The sequence below is a fragment of the Diceros bicornis genome, chromosome 39 (genome assembly GCF_020826845.1).
Source record: "Diceros bicornis minor isolate mBicDic1 chromosome 39, mDicBic1.mat.cur, whole genome shotgun sequence".
In the NCBI taxonomy this organism is placed as follows: domain Eukaryota; kingdom Metazoa; phylum Chordata; class Mammalia; order Perissodactyla; family Rhinocerotidae; genus Diceros; species Diceros bicornis.
In genome coordinates this window covers 17,407,284-17,422,749 of record NC_080778.1, presented here as the reverse complement: position 1 = coordinate 17,422,749, position 15,466 = coordinate 17,407,284, and the positions used below count along the sequence as shown (strand labels likewise).

Here is a 15,466-nt window from a genome sequence, read left to right as displayed (position 1 = left end):
AGATGGTAGCACTGAAGGAGCTGATGGTGGCAGCTACGGGAAAGGTGGAACCAACAGTGAATGTTAATAGAAGACTAGATAAAACAGTGCCGCTGAATCGAACAGCTATTGGATTACTGCTTCTTCGTGCAACAGTGACTCTCCTACCGCGGCACATCGGGGGGCCACCTAAACATAAAAGAGCCTGATGGTTGGGTTGCATTCCTTCCATTTGTAGGCAAAGAGACTAGGTAGCTTGGGGAATGTTTATCTTTACTTTTAAAGAAGACATTTCTTTGTCATTTTTTCCATCTCCAGTGTCTGCCCTTTGGTTTGTTGTTCAGAGAACGATTTATGGTTTGCTATTTTCCTTCCTGTCTGAGCGTATGATTTCTTACGGAATTGAGCCATTTACAGGCTCTGGGTTTTGTCTGGCGCGACAATCAATTTTCTCTTGTCACTCCCTGATGTTGACCATCCTTATTTAAAACGTGCTTCGTTGCGTCCTTGATAGTTTTCCTTATAAATACGTATGTTGTGTTGCATAAAACAAGATTGCTGATGTATTTTATGGTTCTTAACCTTTCTTTACATTTTCAGTTCTAGGTAATAATTTTTCGCTAAATTAACACACTGCTTGTAGAATGCCTTTCAAGAAACTTTTGTTTGAAATTAACCTTCACTTGGGTATATATGTAAGAGTCTTACTCCACACCGGTGACATTGAGTGCTACGCAAAGTTCAGCCTTAGCTGTGGTCAGTCTACTTTGAATTTATGATTGCTATACACTGCAGTACTAACTGCGGATGGGGGTGGGGATAGGATTATAATCCACCAGAGAATTGCTTAGAATCAACCAGTCTCTCTATGATGATTTTTTCTTAATTATTTCAGAAAACCAATATTTAGACATGAGTTCTTGACTCCTATAGTGCTAATCTAAATATTTGAATGGAAATATTCGTGCTTGTTCTGCCTCGTTTTATATGAGTCAGTTATTGAAAAGCAGTGGAAAATGTCACCACTAAAATTTACCAGCTCAGTCCTGATTGAGACCTTTTCTTCCATCGGGACAAAAGCTACTATATAAAATTTAAACACAAAATAGTTGACAGTAATGGGGGCAAAACCCCGGTTGCTTTGGTTTCGTATCTGATTTTCTCTTTGTAAAACTTTCAAGAGTTTAAGTTCACTTTAAACTCAGTTTGATGCCAGTTTTAGATGTGTCTTTTATTTACAGTATAGAAAATGTGTTCTGCTTTGATTTAAATGAAGATTGGTTATTTTCATTTGATACTAATTAAAGACACATTAAGGTCTTTTGAATGCCCTAAAGGTTTTTGTCCTATATGGATTCTGTTGTGACCAAAGACGACCTACAGTGTTATCTAGAATTGCAACAGTGACGGGAGATTTCAAGTCCCTTCTGGAACTGTGCCGGATAAACAATCCTCCATGACAGGGAGGAATTCAAAGAATGCCTGAGTATTCAGGGAAGTAGGTCATGGTTTAAAGAATTACATTTGTCAGAGAAAGTTTCTCAAGCAGTCTCGAGGATCCTTGGATCCCCACTTATTTCTTACCCAGCGTGCTTTAGTCTTAGGCAAATTAGGTGTCTAAATTAACTTCTCCCTTTCTAGGAAGGCTGGGCTAAAAGTAGCAGATTCGCCACATGTGCCTGTACTCCCAACACCAAAAATAAGAAGCTGGGGCTATAGATTTAGTGACTAGAAAAATCATAGATGTAATTGATAAGGGTTTTTTCTTAATTGCATGGTCTTAGAATAAAAATTATGTAAAGAGTAAATGGCAAGTGTAAATTGTGTAAGTATATTCAGGAAGGAAAGGAAAATTAGAGAGTTCCTTTTAAATGAACTGGGCGGGGGGGGGGGGGTCTTTCTGTGCTGCCAGTGTGAAGCACTGCAGAGGACCAGCTGAGTCCCCGTAACTACATATGACCGTCTGTTGTGGACATCACAAGCTCCTGGAAACTGTATTTTGCCCTGAATTGTAGCTGAGTGCTGGACAAGGGGCGCAAACATGACAGCTCCCAAAGGCAAGAGAGAGCACATACATACTGGGGTGCCAGGAAGAGGGGCGTGGAGGATGCTATGGACTGAACGTTTGTGCCCCCCTGCTCCTCAAATTCATGTGTTGAAACTCTAATCCCCAAGGTGATGGTATTAGGAGATAGGGTCTTGGGGAGGTAATTCGGTCATGAAGGTGGACCCCTCATTATGGGCTAGTGCCCTCATGAGAAGAGACACCAGAGAGTTTGCTTCCTCTCTCTTTCGGCCGTGTGAGGATACAAGGAGAGACAGCCTTGTGCAAAACAGGAAGAGAGCTCTCACCAGGAACCAGACCGTCCTGCACCTTAATCTTGGACTTCCAGCCTCCAGAACTGTGAGAAATAAATGTTTGTTGTCTAAGCAACACAGTCTATGGTAATTTGTCATAGCAGCCTGAGCTAAGACAGAGCAAATAGAATTTATGGTGAATTGTTGAAGAACGCAGAAGCTTGAGAAGAGGCAAGAAAATAATAAAGAAGTAAAAATATAATAAAAATTTACGGGGCCGGACCGGTGGCACAAGCGGTTAAGTGCGCGCGCTCCGCTGCGGCGGCCCAGGGTTTGCCGGTTCGGGTCCCGGGCGCGCACCAACACACTGCTTGTTAAGCCATGCTGTGGCGGTGTCCCATATAAAGCAGAGGAAGATGGGCACGGATGTTAGCCCAGGGCCAGTCTTCCTCAGCAAAAAGAGAGGAGGATTGGCATGGGATGTTAGCTCAGGGCTGGTCCTCCTCACAAATAAAATAAAATAAAATAAATAAATAAATAAAAATATAATAAAAATTTAAAGATAATAAAATAACCAGGCGAGAGAGAACTTCATCGTGTTGGGAGAAATACTGAGTGAAAAATAGTCTAGGAAAAGTTCGCTTACAGATTTCTTTTTGTAACTGCAGAACCTTTCAGAACCTTTAGTATGTTAATAGTATTAATTATGCCTTTCCAAAAGGAGACATACGATATGCCTCTTTACCCAAACACGGTTGAGAAATGCCAGGCTAGAGAAGAGCGCACAATTAGAATAGGGATTGAGAAGCCCAGAGAGCTGTTTGTGGCTCTGCAGTGGAGAATTTTGAATACTAGGGTGTAACTTCTGTATTTATTGTGATTGGCAATGTGAAGCCAATAATTAATTGGGACCTACATCTACATCTGTTAGGATGTAGGCAGGGACTTCTAATCGGAGACTGAGAGAGAAGTTCTGAGATGTTAAGGAAATTTGTTCTCTTTTTTGCTGGGGGCTGGGGAGCAAGGAGGATGGATTTTTATTTCATTCATATGAAAATTATTGTATTTTTTATGTATCTAATTTTTAGATTAACCCCATGTAGACAGATTCTTACTCTAATTAAAATGGAAAAATATGGAGTATGTCACAGCTTTTTTTTTTTTTTTGGTGAGGAAGATTGGCCCTGAGCTAACATCTGAATGAACTTTCCTCTATTTTGTATGTGGGATGCCACCACAGCATGGCTTGAGGAGCGGTGTGTAGGTCTGTGCCCAGGATCTGAACCCATGAACCCTGGGCTGGTGAAGTGGAGTGCACGAATGTAACCACTACACCACTGGGCCAGCCCTGTCACAGCTTTTAAATGTACATTGTTTGGGAAATGCCTCACATTATCCTGAGATGAAATATTTCATATTTTTATATTCTTAGTACGTTATATCTAGACTTGCTGATGTATTTTGGGGAGGTTGAGAGAGAAACAAGTAGAAAATTGAGGCAACCATAGGTATCATTAAAATTTCGGGATTGAGTACACTTTGGATTAATTTCATTGTTTATTTTTTTTTATTTTATTATTTTTTTTTGTGAGGGAGATCAGCCCTGAGCTAACATCCGTGCTAATCCTCCTCTTTTTGCTGAGGAAGACCGACTCTGAGCTAACATCTATTGCCAATCCTCCTCCTTTTTTTTTCCCCCCAAAACCCCAGCAGATAGTTGTATGTCATAGTTGCACATCCTTCTAGTTGCTGTATGTGGACGCGGCCTCAGCATGGCCGGAGAAGCGGTGCGTCGGTGCGCACCCAGGATCTGAACCTGGGCCGCCAGTAGCCGGGATCTGAACCCGGGCCGCCAGTAGCGGAGCGCGGGCACTTAACCGCCAAGCCACGGGGCCGGCCCCTCATTGTTTAAATAATCCAGATAATTGCATCAGATTTAGTTTTCATTTTCAGTCTGCGGTGGATCTAATAGCTGTATAGACTCAATTTCTATGGCACTTAATTAATTGTGCTTAGAGCTAAACATCCCAGTGCAAGCCACATTATTCTTTAAACTTTCCCTTAACCATATTTTCTGGGGCCAAGACAATTGGACTACTGTGGAGTTAAATGCTGTAAATTATTGTGTTCTTCGAACCATTTCCAGCTCCTGGAGTGAATACTGGAGGTATTGTAACTGTATGTGAACTTGAACAAAGATCGGGGAGGTCAAAACAGAGCCTTCTTGAATGGAGTTGCAAATTCTTCCTCTGGCAAATAAGAGTAAAGGAAATGTCACCCGTTTGTTGCTTTTTATGGTCATGAAGAAGGAAAAATCCCCAAAGCTTATGATTCCTTTGGTATGAGCTGACCAGCTGGTTTATTTCGGCTTCGGATAAGAAGTTGAGAAAGACACTGATTTATTTTTTCCTTGAGTCTGATCAAAGCAAATAACAGTATTCTGGGATTGTAGCTAAGCTAAATTTTTAAGAAAGTTACTCCTTTGTGAAACCTAAAAATCAATGTGGGGCTATTCTTGTAAGATTGCTTTAGGACATAGAAGCAGAAACAACTCAATCTAGGCATAAAATACTGATTCCTCCTTCATAATAAATATTTACTAGAACTGTTTATTTTTAAAATTAGCTTATATATTTAAATAAGTTTAATATACCCACTCGTTGACCTTTTTCTGCAATGTAACTTTCTGTGCTTGTTCTCATACAAAGCTTGGATGATTGATTGGCATGGATGTTAGCTCGGGACTGATGTTCCTCACCAAAAAAAAAAAAAAAAAGAAATAGAAATATAGTAATGTACACCTGAAATTTATATAATGTAAACCAATGTTACTGCAGTAAAAAAAAATTTAAAAAAATTTAACTAGGAAGTGGAGCTTTTGATTCACTTGCTCTTGAGATCAATACTAGAGGTCTTCCCCTGTTTGTTTGGGTCTCGTGGGTATAAGACCACTGCAATGTGAAGTGGGCCTTGGCTGTGATGCAGAGGAGATGTCTCTCATATGATTAACATCTGGAATACTAGACGGCTCCTAAGATCCCAGTGCACTCTGCCTTTCTAGGTATTTTAGGATGTATTACCCTATCTGCTGTCGAGTAAAAGGCAAACGATTCATCTTTATTGGCCAACCAGTCATTTCAGATCCTGTCTCCACCCTTCCCCCCCATGATGGCCTGGAGATAGCTGGTGCCAGGCTATAGTGAGAGTTCTTTGGGTTTGGAGGCAGGTTACAGACCTAAATAAGAATCTATATCACTCATTTCTCTCTTTAATTTGGGTGTCACTGAATGCCAGACCCGTTCGATGACCATCCTTTCCCTTGCTGTTTTGCTCTGCCCTCCTAACCTCTGAGTTCATCCTCCACCCTACTGTACCCTGTAGAACCCCATTCAATTTTAAACACATTTCCTCCCTTGGGATCATCCCCCAGCTGATTGGTCAGCCCAGATTAGCTGATTGGTCAGCCCAGATTGAAGCATTGTCCTTAGGGGATTTTGTCCTCTCCCAGGGTTTTTTTTTTTGTGTGTGAGGATGATCGGCCCTGAGCTAACATCTGCCAATCCTCTTCTTTTTTGCTGAGGAAGGCTGGCTGTGGGCTAACATCCGTGCCCATCTTCCTCCACTTTATATGGGACGCCGCCACAGCATGGCTTGCCAAGCGGTGCATCAGTGCACGCCTGGGATCCGAACCGGCGAACCCCGGGCCGCCGCAGCAGAGCGCACACACTTAACCACTTGCGCCACCGGGCCAGGCCCGACTCCCAGGGTTTTAACACTCACTTACAGCCACCAAGTTTCAGTCCCACGTATCTATGTATTAACAAGTTTACCTCAAAAATAGCATTTCTTCTGTCCCCTTTGCCTGCCTCCTCCCCCCATAAAGAGAACTCTCTTCTGGCATCTTCACCATCTTGCAGAATGGTATCACTGTCCTTCTCTTCCTCTTCTGTTCACTCATCAGTCGTGAAGTTCTGTTGGTTCTACTTTTGCTTCCTCAGATCTCCTCATTCCCCAGTTTTAATCATCCCATGCAGTATATGGCACATCCATCTTCAAACTAGTCTTCCTGCTTCTAGCCACTTTTCTCTGCATACGATTGCTTAATAGATATAGACAGGTAGAAAGTGGGAGTACCCTGGAACCCTGCGATCTGAGAGGCCCTCTGCTTGCAGGTGTGTATATCCCTCTCGACTTTTCCTTTTTTGCCTCCTTATCCTTCATCCCCAAAGTGTATCTTGAGGGCTGGGAGAGAAGACAAAAACCAATGGTTTGTTAGATGTTTTCCTTTGATCTTCTGTATATCCTTCTTGCATTCAGTCAGTGAACGTGGTAATAAAGTGAAGCTCTTTTCATTGCCTTTGTTTAATTTTAAATACTTTTCCATGTGGTGTAGCAGCATGGCCTCCGAGAACCGCTTACGTAACTGAAGTCAGTTTTCCACCACTTGGGGCATCCTAAGATAAACGCAGACTGTGGCGTCTTGATCGTATTTGTATAAAAACATCGTTTGGGCTATACATTTATTCCATTATTGGCTTGGTTTTTATTTTGAGAATTCTGTCTGACATAGAAACGGGGCCAACTGACTTAAAAAGTTCAGACATTTATTGGCATTTTCATGTTCAACAAGCAGGTATCTGGTATGAGTTAACTAAATTTTAGAAAACCTTTATTTTTCTTCTTCTCTACCCACCTCCAAAAAAAAGAAAATCCTTAAAGCCTTTTATAATTTTTATGATAAAATTTAGGCTTAGTATGGGGAGGGATCTTTCTGAAGCCATTCTTTATCAGGACTGTTTCACAGGTGAATACTCCTTCACAGGGCATGCCCAGCCTCTCCTGTGGTTCTTTTTTTAAAGCTAAAGAGACATTCCACACCTTCAAGTCTAAGGTTTTAACAAGTTTTTTCGGTCTTAGTTTTCTTATACTTCCGAGTTTAAGTGTATTTTGTTTGCTTGTATATAAGAGATAGTTTATTAGCTAAAGCTGTTAGCCTTTTAGATTTCTTTCTTATATATGAAAAAAGTGTTCATGTGACTTTCTCAGAGTCCTTTCTTCTCTTAAACTTCAATCTTTGACTCACATGGTGATTATCTGAGAGTCTGGGTAACTTAGTGGCAGGAGAATTACCACTTACTTTTTGAACTAGAATTGCCACTTAACTTTCTGAACTAGTAGCTTTGGGCTTTCTCTAACTCACAACTCTTTTAGCTATATCCATGCAAAACTGGTCACTGAGGCATCCATTCGACAAGTACTAAATTCCTTCTGTTGATACTACTACTTCTTTTTTTTTATTTTGGTGAGGAAGATTAGCCCTGAGCTAACATCTGTTGTCAAGCTTCCTCTTTTTGCTGAGGTAGGTTGACCCTGAGCTAACGTCTGTGCCCATCTCCCTCTATTTTGTATGTGGGACGCCACCACAGCATGGCTTGATGAGCGGTGTGTAGGTCCGCACCCAGGATCCGAACACGAACCCCAGGCTGCCAAAGCAGAGCGTGAACTCAACCACTGCGCCACTAGGCTGGCCCTGCTATTTCTTCATTACTTCCTATCTCTCTGGAGATATCTTGGTCCACCGCCTTGGCTTCCATTACATCTAGGTGTCATTGAGTCCTGAAACTATCCATCTCTCCACCGGGGACATCTCTGTTTCATTGTCTTTTGCTTCTTGAAGCTGAGCCCACCCACTTCAAATCTATACCTGTTGTTTTCTTCCCCCTGTCAGTGCAGTCTCCAGTTTGGGGCAGGCAGAGACAGGAGACTGTTCTGTGAGAAAAGCTAGTGGTATACAGAAGGGATTGAGTGAAAGAGAGGCAGGGAATGGAGAACATGAGCTTGGGGGATGGCCCAACAGTCTTAGTGTGCCAAGAGCTCAGCTCACAGGCCGCCACCTTTCCCCCCCGCCCCCCGCCCTCCCCATGACAAGCATGCGCTCCGCTGCTGGCGGCCCAGGTTTGTATCCCGGGTGCGCACCGATGCACCGCTTGTCAGGCCATGCTGTGGTGGTGACCCACATAAAGTAGAGGAAGATGGGCACAGACGTTAGCCCAAGGCCAGTCTTCCTTAGCAAGAAAGAGGAGGATTGGCGTGGATGTTAGCTCAGGGCTGATCTTCCTCATAAAAAAAAAAAAAAAGGTCAGCTCAGCTGGAGCAGAGTGTGGCCCTGAAAGGGGGCTTCAGTGACTTGCTGACATGCCTTGAGGACAACAGACAAAAGCCTACTAGCTCTACAATGTTATATATTTAAAGTAATTTATTAGTTTTGCTTGTTATCATCATAAAAGAATAAGATCAATATTTAATGTAAAATTATATTTGGTTGTTCTTTTGCCAGTAAATTCTACATTAAGATAGTATGATACCCAAATGCATGTTAAAGATACATTTTTAGATAATATAAACATATATATGTAATATTTCTTGTTAAAAAATGAATTTGGGTCCAGCCTGGTGGTATATTGGTTTAAGTTCACGTGCTGCACGTCAGTGGCCTGGGGTTTGTAGGTTCGGATCCCAGGCACGGACCTATGCACCGCTTATCAAGCTATGCTGTGGCAGTATCCCACAGATAAAGTAGAGGGAGGTGGACACAGATGTTAGCCCAGGGCTAATCTTCCTCACCAAAAAAGAAAATCTCATTTGGAGATGATGTTATAGACTGAAGAAACTTAAATCTGTGGGAAAATAGAATTTGTCTAAAAGCTTATGTTTTAGAGACAACGTTAAATTTATACATGTAAATTAAAGCATTCTTTTCTTTTTTGCAACAGCTTTATTGAGATAAAATTCACGTAACATACAGTTCACACATTTAAAATGGACAGTTCAGGGGCCGGCCCGGTGGCGCAAGCGGTTAAGTGTGCGTGCTCTGCTGTGGCGGCCCGGGGTTCGCCGGTTCAGATCCTGGGCGCGCACCGTCACACCGCTAGTTGGGCCATGCTGTGGCGGCGTCCCATATAAAGTGGAGGAAGATGGGCATGGATGTTAGCCCAGGGCCAGTCTTCCTCAGCAAAAAAAGAGGAGGATTGGCAGATGTTAGCTCAGGGCTGACCTTCCTCACAAAAAATAAAATAAAATAAAATGTACAGTTCAATGCTTTTTAGTAATCAAAACATTCTTAACTGAAAAATCTTATCATCGAACAACAACAGCAGGTGATATTTGTTAGCTTTCTGACTTAGGTTCTTATGACTGCTTAAAACTTCTTTCACGGGAATCCAGCTGGCCCTTTCTACAATTTTTTTGAAAATCAAAGTACAGAAAGGGACTCCTGCTGCTATTTGAACTTTAAATAGTCACTATAGGGATTTCATGACCCATTAAATCAGTTAGCTAAACTAACTTCAATCCAGTAGATTTAAAATATGGCAGAAGAAAATAAACTTGAAAAAATATGGCAGAAGAAAATGAACTTGGATAGATTAACCTTCTGGGAGAAGGGACCACTTAGTTTAAAATCAAATGTTTAAAATTAAAGAATAATAATACTACTTATTAAAAATCTAACAGTACATACACAGGTATATGAAAGCCGTTTTTTTTTCCTTACCCGTCCATCCCCCATCAGTCTTTTTCATCAGAAGGAACCACAGGGGCCGGCCCGGTGGCACAAGCGGTTAAGTGTGCGCGCTCCGCTGCGGGGGCCTGAGGTTCGCAGTTTCGGATCCCGGGCGCGCACTGACGCACCGCTTGTCAAGCCATGCTGTGGCGGTGTCCCATATAAAATGGAGGAAGATGGGCACGGATGTTAGCCCAGGGCCAGTCTTCCACAGCAAAAAGAGGAAGGATTGGCAGATGTTAGCTCAGGGCTGATCTTCCTCACAAAAAAAAAAAAAGAAAAGAAGGAACCACAGTTAGTGGTGATTATAACATCCTTCCTGGCCTAGAATGGAATGCTCAGCAGATATGTGAGGAGAAAATTGGCGATCACTAGGAGTCAGCATCGTCACTAAACCCAATAATCCGGTTTATTTAATTTTCTTTTTGTTCTTCCTTCCTTCCTTAGTCTTTTTCGTTGTTGTTATTCAGGTTCCTGTACTATAGGATTTTGGAGAATGTACTAATGGCGATTCCTGATTTCACCAGAGATTTGACAAAGTTGAGGAATTCAGCAACTCTCCTTAAATGTAGATTGGTCAAATGTAGAGTTGAGCAAACACAATTGACTGATAATTCTGGTAAGAGTTGCCTGCTATAAAGCTCTCCTTGGCTTTGACTGAGTTAATATTTTATCAACTTGCATAAGAAGTGAAGGCAGACGTTCAAACTGATAAATGATTGAAAAGTTAGAATAGAAAGCAAATGATGATGGGCCGGCCCCATGGCTTAGCGGTTAAGTGCTCACTCCGCTACTGGCGGCCCGGGTTCAGATCCCGGGCGCGCACCGACACACCACTTCTCCGGCCATGCTGAGGCCGCGTCCTACATACAGCAACTAGAAGGATGTGCAGCTATGACACAACTATCTACTGGGGCTTTGGGGGGGAAAAGAAAAGGAGGAGGATTGGCAATAGATGTTAACTCAGAGCCGGTCTTCCTCAGCAAAAAGAGGAGGATTAGCATGGATGTTAGCTCAGGGCTGATCTTCCTCGCAAAAAAAAAAAAGAAAGCAAATGATGGATTATGCCTTTCTTCAAACTTAGGTATGATGACAGTGTTTGGGGATAAAGAGGAGTTTAGGTCTAGGTGCACTGGAGGAGACAGACAGGAAGAACATAATATGACAGAGGAAGGTACTGGATTTCTAGAGGAGAAGGAGAGAGGAGTGCATTTAATAGAAGAAAAATATCCTGATGAAATGCCTCAATTCCTGTGCTTTTAAAAAAATCACATATAAAGCAATTTTGCAATGCATTGAACCATATAAATGTTCACATTCTTTGTTCTACTGCTCCTAATTCTGGAAATTCAACAAATATAATACAAGGGAAGGAAAACTGTATTCCATAAAACTTTTATTACAAATGTTAATTGCTGTCTTAACATATTGAGAGATTTGTTAAATGAATTATGTGTGGTACATACATGTCATCCTTGTCATTAAAGGACACACGAGAAGAATTTGTAGCAACTTGGTGAAATGTTTATGGTTTCAAAATGGAGCAAATATGGGGAACTGTACTCCACAACAGGGATTATATAAAAAGTGTATGTTTGTGGCTAAAAGTTGAAAGGAGTATATGAAAATGAAGAGGTGTTAGAAATGACAATGTTTTGGGTCATTTCAACTTTTCAAAACTTTCTTTATTATCCCCCCCCCCTTTTTTCTTTGTGAGGAGGATCAGCCCTGAACTAACATCCATGCCAATCCTCCTCTTTTGGCTGAGGAACACTGGCCCTGAGCTAACATCCGTGCCGATCTTCCTCCACTTTACAATGGGAGGCCGCCACAGCATGGCCTGACAAGCCGTGCGTCAGTGTGCGCCCAGGATCTGAACCCAGGCCGCCAGCAGCAGAGTGTGCACACCTAACCGCTATGCCACGGGGGCCCCAATATTTTCTCTTTTTCAAGACTGTTGAAGAACCAGCAGATAGATCAATAGGGGAGGGAATTAAAAATGAAAGAGGATCTAGCTTATAAGCAGGAGGAAATAGAAAGCTAGGGATTTTAATTGATTTTATATTCACTATAATATGAAATGCTCTAATATAGAGCATTTCGGATATACTCATATGCAATATTAATAGAAATATTATACTGTGGTTTGTATTGGTCAGTATTCTTTTGGAGTATGGGCCTTAGTATTCAGAGTCATATTTTAACACCAGATATTGCTACATTAAAGTCAGAAGTCTACATTTTGGTCCCTAAAAGACTCACGAACACTTTCATGTCATTGAGAGACAGTTGTCACAGCAGATTCCACAAAATGTCAAACCCTGGAGGACGGAGAATGTGGGGTTTGAAGTAGAGTTATTCGGAATAGGGTGGTCTTCAGATAGCCAGCCCCATTTTCTGTCACAAGTTTTGCAAGGTAAGTGATAGAGTTATAGAACAAAGGACCAGATTTTGTGTCTATAGTCATTGTCTACCTTTTTTTTTTTTTTTGGTGAGGAAGATTGACCCTGAGCTAATATCCGTTGCCAATCTTCCTCTTTTTGTTTGAGGAAGATTGCCACTGAGCTAACATCTGTGCCGATCTTACTCTATTTTGTATGTGGGTTGCTGCCACAGCATGGCTTGACCAGTGGTGTGTAGGTCTGTGCCCGGGATCCTAACCCACAAACCCCGGGCTGCCGAAGTGGAGCACGTGAACCTAACCACTACACCACTGGGCCAGCCCCCATTGTATACCATTTTTGATCTCTGTTATCAGGGTCTGTTAAATTTCTAGAATACAGCCATAAAAAGACACCATAGCTGTTCTTACAGGTTGGCAAGGTATCACTGTTAATTAATGAAGCTTTTCACAGGCAACAGTAACAGGGATGATGGCAGGAATTTACAGTGTGAAAGGTTCCACGGAAGGTGTAGGATGTGGTTTCTTCTTAGTGGCAGCTGAGATGGTTCAAAGGCAAGGTTTCCAGGCTACCAATTTTTTCCATTCTCAATAGGGAGACATCCATTCTTGGGCCCTCTGAACCTTTCTCTTTAGGCATTGCTGATGGAGGGAGCCAAGTGATCATCTTTTAGCCCGCCCCAGTTCTGATTCCTACACACACTCGTTGGGCATCACCTTCCTGCCTGACAGATGCCATCCCTGAAAGACCCCATTTTATCTTTTCATTTCGTACTAAGCTAGACCCAGGAACCCTCATGGGACCGAACAAGTCATCAATATTAAAACAATGGAACGTGTTCTCAAATATATATATTTAAAACAAAAAACTTTGGCGACTATCTATGTCTAAGTTTAGGTCGAATCTGTCAATACTGACATAGACTTGTGTTTATAATTTGCAGGGTATTTGATCAACTTTCAAAACCTTGTTTTAATATTATAGAAAGAAGTAAAATTTGAGGCCTATCAAAGTTTAGTATAATATGAATTCCATATTAAGAATATTGGAAGGAAGCTGTTCTCAGTACCAGGTGTGGGAAACATTTAATGTCTAATGACTAAATCTCATGGTCAAGGTGAAAGATGTTCAATCTGAGGTGAAATCTTTTTCAAAAAGATTTCTGCAGACATATGAATATAGACACTATTAATGGCTCTCCTTAGACTTAGCTGTCTTTTTAAAGACAGCTGTGGTTTATCAGTTACTGTGCCCTGCCCATTCAAGGGTGGCCGATAATCCCAAAATGTCATCTGAGTTTTAAGATTTTTTAAGTATTATATATGCTTCCTAACTATTTTTTTTTCTTCCCCAAAGCCCCAGTACATAGCTGTATATTCTAGTTGTAAGTCCTTCTAATTCTTCTGTATGAGCTGTCGCCACAGCATGGCTACTGACAGACGAGTGGTGTGGTTCCGCGCTCGGGAACCGAACCGGGGCCACCAAAGCAGAGTGTGTGCAACTTTAACCATTAGGCCATCAGGGCTGGCTCTTAAATTTTTTTTATTTAGTGGAGAATTTCTTTCAATAGCATTTTATTTTATTTTTTAATTTTTTTATAATTTTATTTATTTATTTATTTTTCCCCCAAAGCCCCAGTAGATAGTTGTATGTCATAGCTGCACATTCTTCTAGCTGCTGTATGTGGGGCGTGGCCTCAGCATGGCTGGAGAAGTGGTGCGTCGGTGCGCACCTGGGATCCGAACTCAGGCCGCCCGCAGCGGAGCGCGCGCACTTAACCGCTAAGCCACGGGGCTGGCCCTTTCAGTAGCATTTTAGACTTGTCATGCTCTTCAGTCTTCCCCTCCAAATTTAGTGGAAAAGAAGATTATTTCTATCATAAGAATTTGCCAAGACATCTGGGGAGGCTTTCATAATCAAAGGATGTATTTTATTTACTTCAGGAATCAACGCAACTTCAAATCTGATTTGTCATGACATTTTATTGCTCGAGAAGCATTGTAGATCTTGTTTGTAATTAATAGGAAATGAACACACTGGAGTAGATATATTTACCCCAGGAAGTTATCTGTGGGTAACTTTCCCTTAAGGTATTTCCTAGTCTCGATTGCTGGAAGAGTATTAATTGTTCCAGGTTTCTTAAATACCAGCTTTATTAAGATATAATTCACATACCATTTAAAGTGTACAATTCAGTGTTTTTATTACATTCAGAGAGTTGTTTGGTCATCAAGACAATTAATTTTAGACATTTTGACCCCCCAAAGCAACCCTATACACATTAGGAATCACTTCCCATTTCCCCCTCCCCTCAGTCCCTGCTAACCACTAATCTACATTCTATCTCTAAAGAGTTGTCTATTCTGGACATTTCACATAAATGGAATTGCATAGTATATGGCCTTTTGTGTCTGACTTTTTTCACTTAATGTAATGTTTGCAAGGTTCATCCGTGTCGTAGCATATATTAGTACTTCATTTCTTTTATTGCCAAATAATATTATATTGTATGAATATACCCCACATTTTATTTGTCCATGCATCAGTTGATGGATATTTGGGTTGTTTCCACATTTGGGCTGTTATGAATCATGCTGCTATGAATGTTAGTGTACAAGTTTTTCTGTGGACCTATGTTTTCATTTCTCTTGGATATTTACCTAGGAGTAGAATTGCTAGGTTATGTGTTCACTTTATGTTTATCTTTTTGAAGAACTAGCAGATGGTTTTCCAAAGCAGCTGCACCATTTTACTTTTCCATCATCAGTGTAAGAGTGTTCCAGTTTCGCCACATCCTCCCCAGTACTTGTTAATCAGCCTTTTTCACTAAAGTCATGCATCGCTGAACGATGGGAAGTTTTGAGAAAACATCGTTAGGCTATTTGGTCGTTGTGCAAACATCATAGTGTGTACTTACACAAACCTAGATGGTATACCTACTATCCACCTAGGTTCCATGGTACTAATGCTGTGGGACCACCATCTTATATGTGGTCTGTCGTTGACCAAAACATCATCATGTGGTACATGACTGTATAGTTGTCCTAGTGGGTGTGAAGTGGTATCTCATTGTGATTTTGATTTGCATTTCCTGATGGCTAATGATATTGATCCAGCTTGTTTTTAGTGAACTAAATTTCTAGTATTCTTCTTATATACTCAAGTGAATCTAAAAATTAAAGATGTCTTCTAAAATGAATGTGTGTATGAGAAACACCATGATGAA

At 41.3% G+C, this 15,466-nt stretch overlaps 1 protein-coding gene across 1 annotated transcript in view; it reads left to right on the top strand.

The window, feature by feature from the left end:
* Positions 1–15,466, top strand: part of AKAP12 (A-kinase anchoring protein 12) — a 95,037-nt gene that overhangs the window by 9,474 nt on the left and 70,097 nt on the right. The gene's annotated exons all lie outside the window — the stretch shown is intronic.